The sequence below is a fragment of the Bos taurus genome, chromosome 19, assembly GCF_002263795.3.
Source record: "Bos taurus isolate L1 Dominette 01449 registration number 42190680 breed Hereford chromosome 19, ARS-UCD2.0, whole genome shotgun sequence".
Taxonomy (NCBI): Eukaryota; Metazoa; Chordata; class Mammalia; order Artiodactyla; family Bovidae; genus Bos; species Bos taurus.
Window position 1 is genome coordinate 59,467,046 of NC_037346.1, and position 18,593 is coordinate 59,485,638.

Here is an 18,593-nt window from a genome sequence, read left to right on the forward strand (position 1 = left end):
GGCTGAACCGGTGGGGTCAAATCATGTTCTCACCATTTAGTGTAATTAACTCCAACCACCCGTCTGCTGCAAGCCCCGGTGCAGCCAACACAAGCGAGAGGAGGGCCAAGAAGAAATTTCTCCTCATTATTAAACGTGAGCCTAAGCACTTGTCTGTCTGTAAAAACAGAGTGAAGGGAGGAAAACTGAAACCAGTGCGCGGGGTCTGAGGTTTCAATAAATGTCAGGGAGCGTCAAGTCTGTTTGCATTGCAAATTATTGCTGGCTGACGGTTTTACCATTTTACAACTGGAGATTGCTGTCATGGGGGTGGGGGCCGTGGTGGTGGGGGGCGGCTCTCACATCACAACCAGAGGGGAGCAGAAGTGACCCAATACTGTAACAATCATGGAACGCTACAAGAAGGGCTTTGGCGTTGGCTAAATTTAGCCTTTCCTTAATGCACATCTCAAGAAACAGCCCACAACACTCCACTCTTCCCACTGGGTCTGCTGAAGTGCTGGGTTTGCCAGAGATCGAGACCTCATTTCTCTGGCTTATCCGTTTTAAACTCCACTACATTCCTCTCCTCTGCTCAGACGCTTTGAACATCTGAGAGCGATAAAGACGCCTAAATGTTTCAAGGCGAATTAATACCTGACTACATATCCAGGAGAAACACACACCGATCATTTGAGCAGTGGTTAAGACCATTTTTCAGATGGATTAAATGCGTGGGCAATTACTGATTCAAACAAGACCTAAGGCGTGGGTATTCCAGCTCCGTACCTGGGTGGACACAGGGTAGCCACTTTCCGTTGGTGGAAACGCTTTTCACATTGTGAAAAGTGTATATACATGCTTCTCGGTGCTTCTCCTGAAGTTTATTAATATTTCTCATTTCTTTTTCTCCTGACAAGCACATACTGAGGAGCCGCCCTGCGACAGGTACTGAGTTAGAGACACTGAAAACCAAGAAAGTAATTGTCCCTGTTTTCGCTAAACTCAGAGTCAAGCATGCTTATTTTAACCAAGGTTTTTTTTAGTTTAAAATAACTGAAAAATCCTTCAAGCTAACTTAAGACCAACAGGAGAAACTTGCTGTAAGGTACAGGGCTACCTGTGGATCCAAGAGAAAGAGACACAGCAGGACCACGTGGCAACCTGGATGGAAGCATCAAGGAGCTGTCGAAAACGGGGTTCCTCTCTGCCTCTCTCCAGCTGCCGTGGCTCTTCCTCCTCTTCCAGTGGGCTTTCTTCTTGCTCTTAGCTTTCTAGGACTTTGCTGTCTTTTCTGAACTGTGTGTAGATTCAAATAGGGCGTTCTCAGGCAAATATTCCATGTCAGTTGCCCACTCGAACTTCTCAGCTCAGTCACCAGTTTTGCAAGTCTTAGCTCAGAATTTATGCAGAGAAGTGGACTGGTCCAGCTTGGGTCAAGCATGTATCTTTAGTGGCTGATGCTCATTACGAGGGGGCTTCCCAGATGGCTCAGTGGTAAAGCATCCGCCTGCTAATGCAGGAGACGTGGGTTTGATCCCTGTGTCAGAAAGATCCCATGGAGGAGGGCATAGCGACTCACTCCAGTATTCTTGTGTGGAAAATCCCATGGACAGAGGAGCCTGGAGGGCTGCAGACTGAGCACCAGACACAGAAGCACCAAGACACACTTTGTGAATTTCCTGAGTTCTGTACAGACTTCTGGCCCCATTGTGTATCATGATTTCTTTATGATTATTAGAGTCAATTACTCCTACCAGGTGGGCAGCAAAACATGTCCCGGTCGCAAGAGGAAGCCCACAAGGGAACAAAGAAAGCCAGGGTCTGGCGGCTGAAGTGGGCAGTGTGTGCTGAGGTGACAAGACACAGGCAGCATCTGCTCCACAGGCACAGAGACGCGGGGCGAGGTTTCACTGAGATGCGGGACGAGGTTCACCAAGCGAGCAGATACGTGGGCCTGAGAGACAGCAACGGGGAGTTTTGGGGAAAATGTTCGTAGGTCCATGTTCAGAATGATTTTGTCTCATGTGACTACTCACCAGACGATCCCAGTGAGGAACCTGATTGAAACACAATGAGTTACTCATGATTCTATGGAGAAAGAAGTTAAGGAGTGATCACACTGTTGGCCGCGGTGCCTGTCGGGAGAACACAGCTGTCAGACAGATGTGGAACTCGGGCCACCACTGGGTGACCCCTTGCAGGACGAGGGCAGGCCCCAGAAATCAGGGCGTGGGCTGCGGGGCCAGGCTTCACACCCAGAAATTGGCGCACACGAGCTGTGCCTCAGTCACACGTGAGCCCCAGATCTCAGCCTTCCCGACCATGCGTTTCTCAGGATGCCATTGTCCACAGGGGCCTTCAGACTTTCAGTTACAGTACCCACATTCTTTTCTGAACAGCTGTCCCTTCTCTTCCTTCTACTTCCACTTCAAAACGCCACTCCATATCCAAATTCTTCATGCTGTTTTATTCTTCCGTGACATACTCTGCTCTCCGCCACCGCCTTACCGGATATGGTCACTCCCTTCTGTGTACTTCGTAAACTTTACTTCACATGTGTTATGTAATAAGCTCTTTTGTAGTTGATTCTGACTGTGCACCCATTGTAAACTGCTTGAGGGCAGGAGTGTACCTTAGATACCACCTTATCAGTCATATTTAAAAAGCACAGTTCAGTTCAGTTCAGCCACTCAGTCGTGTCCGAATCTTTGCGACCCCATGAATCCCAGCACGCCAGGCCTCCCTGTCCATCACCATCTCCGGAGTTCACTCAAACTCACGTCCATCAAGTCAGTGATGCCATCCAGCCATCTCATCCTCTGTCGTCTCCTTCTCCTCCTGCCCCCAATCCCTCCCAGCATCAGAGTCTTTTCCAATGAGTCAACTCTTCGCATGAGGTGGCCAAAGTACTGGAGTTTCAGCTTTAGCATTGTTCCTTCCAAAGAAATCCCAGGGCTGATCTCCTTCAGAATGGACTGGTTGGATCTCCTTGCAGTCCAAGGGACTCTCAAGAGTCTTCTCCAACACCAAAGTTCAAAAGCATCAATTCTTCGGCACTCAGCTTTCTAGTCCAACTCTCACATCCATATATGACCACTGGAAAAACCATAGCCTTGAGTAGACAGACCTTTGTTAGCAAAGTAATGTCTCTGCTTTTGAATATGCTATCTAGGTTGGTCATAACTTTCCTTCCAAGGAGTAAGCGTCTTTTAATTTCATGGCTGCAATCACCATCTGCCGTGACTTTGGAGCCCCAAAAAATAAAGTCTGACACTGTTTCCCCATCTATTTCCCATGAAGTGATGGGACCGGATGCCATGATCTTCGTTTTCTGAATGTTGAGCTTTAAGCCAACTTTTTCACTCTCCTCTTTCAGTTTCATCAAGAGGCTTTTGAGTTCCTCTTCACTTTCTGCCATAAGGGTGGTGTCATCTGCATATCTGAGCACACAGAGTATATGCCAAATATTTGTTATATAATGAGTACAGTTTTAATAACAATCTATTTGATGTCTAGAGTAGATAATTTTTATTCCTAAATAGGCTGCATAAATCTTACACTAAACATAGTGGACAGGCATAGGGGATGTGTGTGTATAACATACACTGGCACTTTCTTTCAAAGCAGTGTGGACGCCTGTCAAAATAAGATGAAGTTCGCCGCCTCAGCTTCCTCACTTGACAAAAGCGCTGCCTGTCAGAGCGTACGTCAGTTCACACGCCAAGACCTGCGTCTCGTCCCCTAAATCTGTATATAGGTGTTGTAGACATGTCTTTATCCTTACAGGAAATGAGAAATGCTGCTGCTGCTGCTAAGTCGCTTCAGTCGTGTCCAACTCTGTGTGACCCCATAGACGGCAGCCCACCAGGCTCCCGTCCCTGGGATTCTCCAGGCAAGAACACTGGAGTGGGTTGCCACTTCCTTCTCCAATGCATGAAAGTGAAAAGTGAAAGGGAAGTCACTCAGTCGTGTCCGACTCTTCACGACCCCATGGACTGCAGCCCACCAGGCTCCTCCGTCCATGGGATTTTCTAGGCAAAAGGACTGGAGTGGGGTGCCACTGCCTTCTCCGAAACGAGAAATAACAAACCTCAATTTTCTTTTCTTGTTTTGCGGTAACATTTTTTGTCCTGGAATGTTTTAGTAATTGTTGCTTCTTTTCAGAGAAGGAGTAAGCATAGTGAAAGCATTTTGCAATTTATCAAGATGTCACAATTAGTACAGCAAACTAATTTTTCCAACAAAATTGTAGAAAAATAATGCAGACAATTCAAGATTTACATAGTTATGCATTTAAAAATCCTTGTTTTTAGATACCACGGAAACGATGGCCCACAGATGCCATCCTACAGCTTATGTCTGGTGGTAGAAACAGCCCGGTGGTCACACGGGTGAGAGAGAGTACGACGGTGATGAATACCGTGCCGGCCGTGCTTGCTGTGCTGTGCTGATGCGAAGCTGGATCTGTGTCAGAGAAGTTGGAAAAGCTTCCCTGGGACAGTGAGGGAGCAGAGGTTGGAGCCATAGTGCTCCACGCATGGTCCCTGCAGCTGAGTCAGTGCCCCCTGGGCTTGTGAGAAATGCATACTCTCAGGCCCCACCCTGGACTTACTGAATGGGACTCGACTGAGAGTGGGGCCCAGGAATCGCTGTCTCAGCAGGTTACCCGGATGACTGTCACGGCATGCAAGCTGGAGAAGGCGCCGGTGTAGAGGTCAAGGAGGAGTCTACTGCACTCATTTTCAGTTTCTGCCAGAGATTTGAGGGTGATTCCCAAGAGGTCAAAGGGCTGCCTACTTTCTGGAGCACAAGAAAACTTCCCTGAAATCATAGAGGGCACACCATCCATCGCTGAGATGGCAGAGAAGTCGACATGCTGGTGTTCCTCATCAGCCCGAGTGCTCTTTCCGCCTTGGAAGGTAGCAAGGACTAGAGGAAGAAGTCGAGAAGCACAGGTATACAGGTCAAGCAGGAGCTGATTAGGCAATGTGGCTGGAGCACAGGGTAAACGCCAGGGGCGCAGGTTACATACATAGAGCCTGGGAGGCGCCATCGGGGATTTGGGTCTATCTGCTGAGTCCAATAGGAAGCCACCAACTGTTTTCAGATAAATGGCTCGAGGTGGGCGCAGGCGCAGAGGTGAGGCGAAGTCATTGGATTCTGCCTGCACTTCAGAAGAGCCTTCGGGCTGCCGTAGTCAAGGATGTGCTGGGACCAGCTAGGTCTCTCAGTTGTCTGGCTGAGAGATGCTGGTCCCTGGGCCAAGAGGGAACGCAGAAGAAAAAGGTGAGGTGTCCTCAGAGACGTTTTAGAAATAAAATTCAAAAGGTCTGAAAATCTAGCCCTGCGAAAACACAACTCCTTCAGTTATTATCATGAAGTTTATACCTTCAAATTTCTACTTGATTTATGGAGTGTTTGTTTCATTAATAAGACTATATGTATGTCAGAAATTAGTGAATATCGCTCACCCCTCTGGAACATCTACAGCGAAAAAAAGTAGCCAATGTGCAAGTTACTCTCATGACTCCTTCTTAAACTTTCCAGCGGTTAGATATTTTCCCCTCAGATAAAGAACATATATTAGCTCAAGAGTTTCTCCGAAAATACGAGACACCAATTTATCAGTCTTGTTGGAGCCCTTTGGTGCAGCCGTTTTGTGCAGGAGCGAGGCCCTCTCGGGAAGGCCATCAACGTTCATTTGAAGTTTGCTCAGAGCCCCTGAGTGTACGCCCAAGATCAGTTTCACAGATCCCAGCCATCAATCCAGCCAGTTGCTCAGTTAATCTGAACACGGTTCAGGAGTCGAGTCAGTAATAAAACTGTGGTTAAGCAGAGCGAATCCATTACTGCTACTGGAGAAAACAAAAACAAAAGCAAAAAACAGAACCCTGCAGAGTTTTGTGTCAGTCACGGTAGATGGGTTTCCTGCCCTAAGCCAGCACACACGGGCCACAGGCGGTGGGGCCGTCGAACCCTGTTACAGGGAGAGTACAGGACAGAGAAGGTTTAACAGGCTTTTATTGAACGTCTGCTACACGTAAGACGTGAGTGGGGCTGGCAGGCTTTGAGATAACCGAGCACCGTTCCTGCCTTCATGTGGCTGATCGTCTGGCTCCATGTGCATACGTGCTCGGTCACTCAGTCACATCTGACTCCTCGTGACCCCATGAACTGTAGTCCACCAGGCTCTTCTATCCATGGGATTTTTCAGGCAAGAATACTGGAGTGGGTTGCCATTTCCTTCTCCAGGGAATCTTCCCGACCCAGGGATCAAACCCATATCTCCTGCTTGGCAGGCAGATTCTTTACCCCTGAGCCACCTAGGAAGCCCAGTCTGGTTAAATGGAGGAACATAAATTGATGAATGTGATAAAGTTGCAAGGGGCTGCAAATATCTGTGTTTAGGTGTTCATCCTCCCTGGAGCTGGAGATCAGTTCATGAGGAAGGTAATGTGCGCCGACTCTTACGAGCTGCGTATTTGACAGTTGAAGGCAGTGTGAGCTGTGATCTGTGACAGAGAGACTGGGTTAGCATGGCAAGCATTTCCGCAGGACCCAGGCCGTCCTGGCCATCTGGGAAGTTCTCACTTTCCAGTTTTGTGTTGTTTTATGTTGCGTTGCAAGTGATCAGGATACATCATTGCTGTCCTCTTGGTCTTCAAAGTTCAGCACTGATTTTACCTCTACAGTCGCATGGGCACACAGCGGTCATTGCACTCCTGTAATTTGTTGAACGATTCCTTTTGCTTTGGCGCAGAAAGGACACGGAGTGCAAGGAAACTGACACGGAGAACACGCACCCGTGGTCACTCGGGGCTGTCGCCTGCGAGTGCATTTGCAGGGTGCGTGTATCCCTAAACACAGCACTCGGTTTGAACATGCATCCAGTCCTGTAATTCCATCTTGCAGTGTGTCCAATTTTTTGGAAGCAAAACCTCTCATGCTTGCCTAACTCTATAGCATGCTCTTTACTTTATAAACAGAATAAGACAAGAAGAAGGTGTATGTTGCAGTGGAAACATGTCTATATTTCCTACCATGCACATAAAGTGGTAAATTTCGAAGCCATAACTAAAGATTTCACACCAATCAGCTTCCAAGAAGGCCCCTCCTCTTTCCCCCATGGCAAAGAAAAACAGCCAAGTTTCTCTTGTTCAGTATCTTGAAATGGGCTCCCTTTCGATTCCATGGTATGTAACTCTAATGCTTGTGGAATATTGCTTACCTTGCCAAGCAGTCAAGCATAGCGAGTTGACTATATGGTGTGGAGGCCTTATGTCAGGAGGGTGACCATTAAGTCTCCTCTCTGACTCCCTTTCTTTTCCCTGTAACCTCCTCTTATACCTGAATGTCCCCCAAGAAATAGATTCCTTTTCTTTCCTGACCAGAACTGGTATTGCACAGAATTTCTTTTTCCAAGTCAATAATTTAAAAGTTTTAGTAAAAGAAAAATCTCTCGGATCCCATTTTATTCGAGGCAGTTCAGTAAGAAGGAAGAGAGGCAAAGAAAAGAAGAAAGGAAGAAAAGAAAGGGAGAGACTACCATATAGTGAACAAACACTGCGAAAAACTCTTGCCATCGGTTGTATCTTCCTATTTGTACCTCCCTTGTGAGGTTTTGGTCAGTTTTGTCAATGAGTAAGGGGAGCTCAGAATGCTTAAGCCAGTTAGTCAAATAGAAAGCTGTTGCTTATAACAGACAGTTTTTAAAAGACAGACAAATGGTAGGCGGGTAGGTAGATAAGTGGATGGAGACATAGGTGGATGGCTGGATGCGTAGATGGTTATATGGATGGATGGATGGATGGATAGATGGATGAATGGATAGATAGGTGGAGGGGTGGATAGATGGATCAGAGGACTGGAGCACGGGCAGGAGCCCTGATTGTGTAGGGAAGCAGCTGCTGCTGGAGATGAAGGGCTGAAGCAGGGATGGGGTGGGGAGAAGTACCACTACCTTCCTCTCCTCCATTTCTACACCATCTTCACAGAGTCTCCTCTTGGCTGGAAGCACCCAGAAACCATCTAATGATGGGTGTGGTTCCCAGGAGTTCACCTCCTAAGAAACAGAGCAAGGTGCAGAAGGGCTGAAAATGGATCTGGAGTGAGCTGGGGATGGAAGATTACTTGTCCAAGGGCCCACTAAAAGCCCAGCTCTCATCTCAGTGCTAGGGGCAGAGGAAAGAACACAGTGGGGAAACGCTGGGCACTCAAGGAGCTGACGGTCTCATGCAGGAGAGAGACACAATGGGAAAGAGACTGGTGATGAAGAGTTAGAGTCTGTTCCATCCTGATAAGCCCTAAGAGACAACACTGGAGCTGAAGGGTTAGGGGACAGGGGAGCAGAGGTTTCGAAAGAGGGGCCAGAAGTGCCTCCCTTCCCTGAGAAGGCAGTCTTGCTGGATATGGCATGCTAGGGAAAGTCGCTCACTCATGTCCCACTCTTTGCAACCCCATGGACTACACAGTCCATGGAATTCTCCAGGCCAGAGTACTAGAGTGGGTAGCCTTTCCCTTCTCCAGGGGATCTTCCCAACCCAGGAATTGAACCCAGGTCTCCCACATTGCAGGCGGATTCTTTACCAACTGAGCTATCAGGGAAGCCCAACTTTGTTGGAAAGACCCAATAAGAAGGAGGGACTGAGCCAGGCTGGGAAGGGGTATTACAGAGGGAACGGCAGGTGTGGAAGTCAGGAGCCTGGCGTGGGGAGTGTGGCTGGAGAGGCTCCACCAGGGTGATGAAATCAGAGCTTGACTCACAGCTTCCTTCTCCGTGTCGTGGCTTCTCCTCTGTTTTGTCTGTGACCAGACGCTGTAGACAGGAAGCGAGAGGCTGAGAGCAGAGAGAGGGAAGCTGGAAGACTCAAAGTGACTCATCTGGCACCATCCAGTGAGGGCCAGTTCTTCTGTTCCAGGCCCATGAACAGAATGCCTTCCTGTTTATAGGCTGGTTTTGGGTGTGGTGTGTGTTCCTGTTAAAGTCAGCCATGGCCAAGTGCATCAGGACCCATGATGGGGCATGGTGACCGTGGTGCGGGACGCTTCTTTAGGAGGGACCGTGGTGTTAGTCACAGTTTCCCAGAAGAGGCCGTGGGGTCAGAGGGCGCTTGACATCGCTTATCCTGTACCCTGGGCCCTTGAGGTCTTCCTGATCCTTTAAAATAGAGTTTAGCTCTAAACTATAAATATACGTATGGTCTTCTCACGACTAACCACCCTTCACCTCTCACTTGGATAGAATGTGTGTGTGTGTGTACTCCACATGTATATATGTGTGCACATATATGTGTGTGTATGGGATTCCCAGGTGGCTCAGTGGTAAAGAATATGCCTGCCAGTGCAGGAGACACAAGAGACGTGGGTTTGATCCCTGGCTTGGGAAGATCCCCTGGAGAAGGAAATGGCAACTTGCTCCAGTATTCTTGCCTGAAAGATCCCATAGACAGAGGAGCCTTATGGACTATAGTCCATGGAGTCGCAGACATGACTGAGCACAGACATGTGTATGTATATGTGTATACGTACATATATGTACCTATGTATCTATATGTGTGTCTGTGTGCTTATAGATATACAGAGATAGCTAGCCGTCTCTTTATGTTTGTATATAAATGTCCTTCTCAGCCCTTTTCTCCCCTGACGAATCACCATTTGACTGTAAACATTTCACAGCTCAGATCCCCCTCCTCAGTGAAATGTTCCAGATAAATCCAAGGAGTCTCAACCAGACCCATCTACACGAGCGCCCAACACTCAGTCAGAGAGCTACTGCTGCTGCCTTTGTAGCTCATCTCTTTACAGGTCAGTGGTCCCAGCTGGATCGGGAGCTTCTTGTGGCCAAAGATGCATTGCACTCTTTCAGATCCCTGTCTTAACAGAGAGGGTGGTGGTTTCTAGTAAATTATAGCAAACTGTTTTTAAAGATAGCTGATACATAGATAGATAGGTATATAGATACATACCATACACACATAGAATGAGCAAGCCTTAGGTCATTACACTCTCTCGATCCCTGTCTTAACAGAGGGTGTGGTTGATTGTAATTGATTATAGCAAGCTGTTTTTAAAGATAGCTGATAGATACATACCTACATACATAAAATGAGCAAGCCTTAGGGGATGCAGTGGTAAAGAATCCACCCGCCAATGCAGGGAACACGAGGGCATGGATTTGACCCCTGGGTCAGGAAGATCCCTTGGAAGAGGAAATGGCAACCCCCTCCTGCATTCTGGCCTGAAGAATTCCGTGGACAGAGGAGCCTGGAGGGCTACAGTCCATAGGGTCGCAAAGAGCTGGACACGACTAGACGACTGAGCACACAAACACTCTGTGTGTGTGTGTACATATGTATGCATGTACGTGTGTGCGTGTAAATATGCAGAGCTTACTTTGACACACGTTTGCGGGACTTGTACCCTCCACAGTCGAGTACCGAGAGGATACACCAGTTAGATCACGGACAGTGGTGTGAACCCGCTCTACATCTGCTTTACTGGGAAATGCCAGAGAGCCGACGCCTGGAGCAGGCTTTGCTGTTGACTATAGGAGCGGTCATGGATACCCAGCTTCCCTCCAATCCTGTGGCCTTGCTGAACTGGTCCTCTGGGAGGTCCTTGTGATTGTATCTTATCTCTATTTGAGAGTCATAAAGATGAGTACCTAAAATGTGGTTAATAAACCCCATCTGGGCATTTTCTAGGTGAATAAACACACTGATTTTTTCCTACTGTTTTTTCATGTGGAAATGATGAATAGGACTCACAACTCTTGTTTTCATTATAAGTAGAAAAGTAGAAATAATATCAAGTTATGATACTTGAGGTTGTGTTCTAAAGTGCTTCAGAGACACTCTGAAAGTTTCAAATAATTATAGCTCCAGTTAAAATTTTATGGCTGCCTGTGGACTTTCATGATCAAAGAGAAAGTAAACAGAACATTTTTAAGCTGAAAGATATTCAGGCCCTTATGAATTTTTTTTTGGCCCTCTTTCTATTCTTTAAAAGAGTGATTAATAATTTCACAATATAAAGGCACCCACATTTGGGATTAAGCAATTGAATGAAATTAATTCCTGAATCCAATCTTTGTGCACCCCAGGCGTGCTGCATAATATATTATCTTAGTGATTAAAAATACGCGCTAGATATAAGAAGTCTTCAAAAACCACTAGTTACTACTTTAATTCCAATCTGTTTCATATGTTTCAATGCTATATTTTTTTCTTTTCCTAAAAAATTCATTATTAGTACAAGTAGTGACATTTGAAAAGAACTATAGATCAGACTTTAGTACTATAAATATTAACATTCTTAATAATTCTGTTATAGTAATACACTTGAACATCCTTGGTTTTTTTGAAATAAACTGACTATGAATAAAGTGGCAGCATGGCTTTTCAAATGGCTGAGAAAAAAAGACTGCACACACACACACACATATATGCATGCATATGTACATGCACATGTGTTCATGATTATATGTCTTTATATATACATGTATGCAAATTCACATGTGCATGTGTGCAACACATAATGAATATACACATGTGAAAACCAATTTTATGTATGTGTATGTATGTCCTTGTATGTACATATGACTATACATCTACATGCATATTTTACCATTTGCTTTATCCCTAAAACATGTTTGACATTTTTCATGTTTTATATAAAACTGTTTACATTGGGGGAATCTGAATGAATAATGTATGAGAATTTTTTGCACTGTTCTGAAACTTTTCTCTGTGTCCATAATCACTTTAAAAATCAAAGCATGTTCAAACGTCCTTATAAGTGCTGCAGTCTGCCCTGTGTGCTGAAGTCATGTGTGGAAGGTTGATTCTGAATGTGCAGGTTTAACTTCATGCTGAGGAAAACTGCAGTTTTGATACATATAAATATATCCATGTATTTGTTTACTCATATAAACATATACACATATGTAATTCTGATCTGGAGTGGGTCCACTCATTTTTTAATTGAGGTAAAATTCATAGAACAGAATTAGCCTTTTAAATTATATAATACATAAAATGTTGTGTGTGTCTATATATACATATAAAATGTTGCACAACCACAGCACATATCAGATTCTAAGCATCTTTATCATCCCTCCCCTAAAAAAAACCCTACTCCTATTAATTAGTCACCCTTCTGCTGGGGGCCACCACCCATCTGCTTCCCGTCTCCATGCGTTTGCCTATTCTGGATACTTCATGAAAATGGGCTCTTCTACTCCGTGGCCTTTGCCTCGGCTCCTCTCACGTTTCTGAAGCGCGCCTGTGTTGTCGCAGGCATCGGCGCCTCGCCTTCTCTGGCTGGATAGCCTTCTATCGTACGTGTTGGGGCACTGCGTTGACCACTCACCCGCTGGTGGGTGTCCAGAGTGTTTCCGCCTCCAGTTATCGTGAACCGCGCTGCTACGAACACACGGACATCTGTTTGAGAACCACTTTTCAATTCCTTGGTGTATAAGCCTAAAAATGGAATTGCCGGGTTACACGTAAATTCTATCTTTAACTTTTTAAGAACCTGCCAAACTGTTTTCTTATTCCTGTCTAATGTTAAGGGCAGGACGCATGAACTCGTGATGCAGAGAAGGTCTCTGATTTTAAGCGGTTGGTTTGAGCAGAGTCCTGAGGAATTGTGCTTAGAGGAACACGGATATTTAGAAGCAGGTGAAGTAAATGATAAGAAGAGTGGCAAAGAGATTGGAGGAGAAATAGGTCTTGGAGTTTTAAGAGTCGAGGAAGGAGAGGATTTCAAAGACAAGAGAAGAATTGGTCAGAGGGAAGGCAGTAGCTTTAGAAACTGGATTTTTTTTTTTTTTTTAATCTATTGAAATGCTTCTATGAGAGGAACTGGGAGGCGCAGGTTTGATCCCTGGGTCGGAAAGATCCCCTGGAGGAGGACATGGCAACCCAAGCGAGTGTTCTTGCCTGGAGAATCCCATGGACAGAGGAGCCTGGCGGGCTGCAGTCCATGGGGTCACAAAGAGTCGGCCACGACTGCAGGGACAGAGCCTGAGTGTTGTATGTTCAGTGGCTGCTCAGGGGCGTGTCTCAGTCTGTGGGGTTGCGAAGAGTCAGACGTGACTTAGCAACTCAGCAACAACAGCGTCTCACACAAATCCTGTGACCAGGACCTGGGGAGAGGAGCTGAAGTTCACTGACAGCTGTACCAACCCTTCAATAAAGTCTCAGTTTTAGCATCAAGAGATTTGAGGCAAAGTAAGAAATTAAAGAGAAAAGGGGAGGGACATAGCATTCCATCATTGTTTTTAAAATACACAATAGAGAAGAATAAAGGAAATGAGTGAACAGTAGCTAAGGATGAGGGTCTGTGCATAACACAGGTTCTCAAATTCGCAACTGTGCTTGCTTTCTGAATCATTTTCAGAGCCCCGTAAGGACATCGTAATTCCCATCGTGATCGCATTCATGTGTCTCAGTTTGGCCTATTTCGCGTGGCTTTAGCCCTGGCTCCAAACAGTGCTTGCTGCCCTCTGTCCGCTCCCCACTGTCTCCCTGGCCCATCGCATCTTTCCCTCCTGGCCTCCCGTGAAACAGGAGATAAACATTTCCACCCTGAGGAGAAACAGAAGTATGCCTGATTAGTGCCCACCTCAGTTTTTGTTAAGGTCTGTTTTCTGGTCACACTGCACCTCCCCACCCTCATCACAGGTGTGTGCAAGGATCCATCTCTGAGACTCGCCTCTCTCTACTCAACACTCCCTAGAGGTTTTAAGTATTTCTCATGCATAGACAAATCTCAGTTTGTTTCTTTGTTTATATATCTAGCAGGACTTCGCCTCTAAACTCCAGAATTATCTGCCTGCAAATAAGACTCTTACCTGAGTATCCACTTGACCCTAAAAGCTCCATTATGTCTAACACTGCGGACACTTGGCTTTCCTTCCCAGACCTGCTTGCGCCTCTGTCCTCACTGTCTCAGTTAGGGACTCTCACCCACCCAAGGCTATTTGCTCACACCCCCCTTTAATCTGTTTGCAAATCCACGGACTCATCTTCTAAATACATCCACATTCTAACACTTCTCCTTGTCTACACTGTCCCTGCCTCTGTCCAAGCCATCATCATGTTACCCTGATTATTGAAGTAGCCTTTCAGCAGGTCATCTTGCTTGGTCATTTTTTCAGCTTTCTGATCACTTATAATCCTATCACGGAGATCTTCCCACTTGGCCTTATTGATTGATTGAGATTTCTCAGTTCTTTATTCTTTTGACACATACTAGATGTACAATATTGTATGTTACACATGTACCACCTCATGATTCACAATTTTAAAGGTTATACTCCATCTGTAGTTATTATAAAACGTTGGCTATATTCTCTGTGCTGTACATACCTATCCTTGTAGCTCATTTTATACATATTAGTTTGTGTCATATAATCCCCTTCCTCTATCTTGCCCCTACCCCTTCTCTCTTGCTACAGGTAACTACTGGTTTGTTGTCTATCTGTGAGCCTATTTTTTGTTCTATTCATTAGTTTGCTGTATTTTCCAAATTCCGTGAGTGATATCACACAGTATTTGTCTTTATCTGACTTATTCTACTTAGCAGAATTCCTTCCAAGTCCATCCATGTCGTTGCAGATGGCAAAGTTCTGTCCTTTTTTATGGCTGAGTAACGTGGACGGAGGAGCCTGGTGGGCTGCAGTCCATGGAGTCGCTAAGAGTCGGACACGACTGAGCGACTTCACTTTCACTTTTCACTTTCAGGCACAGGAGAGGGAAATGGCAACCCACTCCAGTGTTCTTGCCTGAGAATCCCAGGGACGGGGGAGCCTGGTGGGCTGCCATCTATGGGGTCACACAGAGTCAGACACAACTGAAGCGACTTAGCAGCAGCAGCAGCAACAAAGGTCCATCTAGTCAAGGCTATGGTTTTTCCAGTGGTCATGTATGGATATGAGAGTTGGACTATAAAGAAAGCTGAGTGCCGAAGAACTGATGCTTTTGAACTGTGGTGTTGGAGAAGACTCTTTAGAGTCCCTTGGACTGCAAGGAAATCCAACCAGTCCATCCTAAAGGAGATCAGTCCTGGGTGTTCTTTGGAAGGACTGATGTTGAGGCTGAAACTCCAATACTTTGGCCACCTGATGTGAAGAGCTGACTCATTGGAAAAGACCCTGATGCTGGGAAAGATTGAGGGCAGGAGGAGAAGGGGACAACAGAGGATGAGATGGTTGGATGGCATCATCGACTTGATGAACATGGGTTTGGGTAAACTCTGGGAGTTGGTGATGGACAGGGAGGCCTGTGGTTTATGGGGTCACAAAGAGTTGGACATGACTGAGAGATTGAACTAAGCTGAACTGAGTATTTATTTATCTTTATCTATTCATCTTGTTTATGGACATTTAGGTTGCTTCCAAATCTTGGCAGTCTTAAATAATGCTTCTTTGAAGATTGCAGTGCATGTATATTTTTTAATTAGTGCTCTTGGTTTTTTTTTTTTTTTTTTGGATGTATACTCAGAAGTGGAATTGCTGGATCATATGATATTTCTATTTTTAGTTTTTTGAGAAATATCCTTATGTCCAAACAACCTTATTTAAAATAGCATTTCAGCATTCCCTAATCCCATTCCCCCTGTATTTTCTTCTGTTTACTTTATACCATTAGACAACTGTGATAATATACTTTTTAAATATTTCATCTCTTGCTACTTAGAAAGTGAGCTTCAAAAGAGCAGACATTGTCTATTTTTTCATCGTTGTATCTACAAAGCTCAGATAGTGCCCAGTACAAAATAAAGCTTACTTAAAGTATTTTTTAGTATGTATGAACAAATGGCAGTATGTCTAGAATACTTGCAGAGTCTTCTGTCTGATAAATAATATCTACAGTTAAATTAGCACGGTTACCGAGAAATTTGTCATGTATTGTGTATTTAACATATTTTGGAGCTGGAAGATTCTCAAAAACCAGGAGCTCTTTGTATATGAAATATTTTCAGAGTTGAAAGATACCTCCCTAAAAGGGCTGGATTAAAGGATGCCTACTCAGAGATCTGTGGCCTTCAGCACTATGATTATAAAGCCACCTCTAATCCTCTAATGAAATATCCCTGACTTGGTGTCTGTAGTTCAGGGTTGTAATTGTGTCTTTGCAACACACGGTGATGTGATAACTGGGCAAGTTGCTTAATCCACTTTGAGCTTAAGCTGTACACTGCTGATGATAATAGTGAAAAGGACCTCACAAGACTGTGGTGAGGATCAGCTGAGATCTTGGACATGGTTTATAAAATCTCAAACATGCCACAAATATAAGAAACCTGAAAACATGCTACAAATATAAGGATAAGAGAAAACACAAAAGTTCACAAGTTTATCCTGTGATTCTCTTACCACCCTGTTTTTCTTTACTATCAGATTCATTGAAAATTTGAGTAAAGAAACTTCACATTTCTTTGCGAGAATCCTTTAGGCACCTTGAAGATATTTCAGTAATATTCAGTTCCAAACATTATTTCCCAATTCTCTATATTGTCTTGGCTTTTCAATTAGATAATTCCCCAAATCTCTAAATATGTCAGACCACTTCTTTCTCTGACTACTTCTTTCTCTTCCTCTATCTTTAAAAATCAGTCTGGCAAATGCCCAGCAGAAGATTAAAGCAAAAGCATACAGGATTGAATGAAAGCTTTAAGAATGTCAGTGCGGGTCTAGGCCTCAGATCTGCTTTGGGACGTTAGTTAACTAAAATCCACACTGATCAAGCGGGCTTTGTTTCCCGCTTTGTCATCAGTGTTCACATCACTCACCCATCACCCGTTATCACCCTCTGTCCATGGGATTTCCCAGGCAAGAATGCTGGAGTGGGTTGCCATTTCTTCCTTCAGGGGATCTTCCTGACCCAGGGATTGAACCCACATCTCCTGCATCCGCAGGCGGATTCTTGGCCACTGCACTATCTGGGGATTGCCAGATATATAATTTGAAAACAAAAAAGGTTTCTCATATCCCAAGCAGTCAGTCCGAAGATTTGATGGATGGATATACCTGTTTTTGTGTTTCTTTCCGACCCTTGGTAGAGCCCTACTGGGCGGTTTGTTCCTTTGGTACATACGTTCAACACTGAGTTAAAAGAATGTGAAGCCTTTATATATCATTGCCCGGCTTCTAGCTAGCCTCTGGGCTTGCTGGTTCTGATTAATGATTCATTTCTTTTGACAGGAGCAGCAACATTTCAGGACTTCTTGGGTGGAAGAAAGTTGGCAGAGAGAAAGTCCACAGTGAGTAGTTAAACGTTATATGAATTAATACCCCCCATCAATAGTTTAATGGATGAAATGCATTGATTGCTTTGAGAATTATGCTGAGGTCTACAGTAATAAGCAGAAATGTCTGATTTGACATCTTTTTTTAAAAATATGTCTGCAACGTAATCTACCACCAATTACACAACAACCCCACCAAAGGGGTGCTGAGTGGTCCCACTACAGTAGTAACATGTTATAAAAGCTCAAGTTTCAGGACAATTAGCTTCTGGCTGCAGTTTATTACCCCATTTGAGATTTAAAAGATTTTTTTTTCCATTGCATTCCAACAATGCTTATGTGTCTGGGGCTAACACTTTAAAACAATAATGGAATGGCAAATATCTGTCTGGCTGGAGTTTGCCCAAAAAGAAGCGTGTATTAGAGTTTAAAAAAAAAAAAATCAAGCAGGGTGCAGTGGATGAAAAAAAAAAAAAATTAAATCCAACTTCTTTAATTTCCCAAACTGACCAAAGTTGTACTGTTCTATGAAGAAAAAGAAATGCCTTTCACTGCAATTTTGTAAAAATTTCAAGAAATCCTTTGGAGAATATGAATATCCCTGTTTGTTTAAACCAATGTCCACACAGTGAAAAAGCAGCCCAGTTGATACTTCATAACCGTCCACGTGTTGGGTAAACATCACAAGATGTTTGGTCTGAAATATACGACTCTCACATTGAATTGCCTAGTACGACACAAAACTGGCAATCAGGAATTGTTTTAATGGTGGTGATGACAGTGGGATTTATTGAGTTCATTCTGTGGCCAGGTACTGTGCTGAGACTTTATGTGAATGATCTGATTTAATTCTCTGAAATAACCCTGGAGTTAGGTGCTATTATTTTCGCCGTTTTATAGATGAGAAAATTGAGAGTTGGAGGGTCTAATCATCAGAGGGTTCCGGGGCTAAGGGTAGTAAGCACTTTGGAAAACAACGCTCGGTGCTCTAACCACCGTGCAGTAAAACCGATGACGGAGCCGATGACGGTGGCGGGCGGGGTGGTACATGGAAAAGGCAGTGACACCTGGGGAACCCCTTTGTCAGTCTCCTGTGTGTCGTGTTGCATGGCTGTCTCTCCCCTAGCTCTCTCAGCCGTTTCCTTTGCCATCTCGGATATCCATTTCCCTTATCCCAAGGTCCATTTGGAAACGTTTTGTACTAATCTGTCATTTTCTCCTCCTACCCCTCACACTCCATGATCTCACACTTCCAGTGGTTATTCAGGAACTGAGTTGGGTGCAGTGACTCACGTCCATGTCCCCCCTTCCAGGGAAGGGTGAGGGGATCTCACCGAGACGACTTACCTGTAGTCAGC

The 18,593-nt window shown here is 44.8% G+C and overlaps 1 long non-coding RNA gene across 1 annotated transcript in view; it reads left to right on the top strand.

The window, feature by feature from the left end:
* LOC101902884 (uncharacterized) overlaps positions 1-17,384 on the top strand; it is a 484,977-nt gene extending 467,593 nt beyond the window's left edge. Inside the window, exon 8 of the long non-coding RNA XR_009491829.1 lies at positions 17,192-17,384. This is a non-coding gene — a long non-coding RNA (uncharacterized lncRNA). The remainder of the gene's footprint in view (positions 1-17,191) is intronic.
* The last annotated feature ends 1,209 nt before the right edge of the window (positions 17,385-18,593 follow it).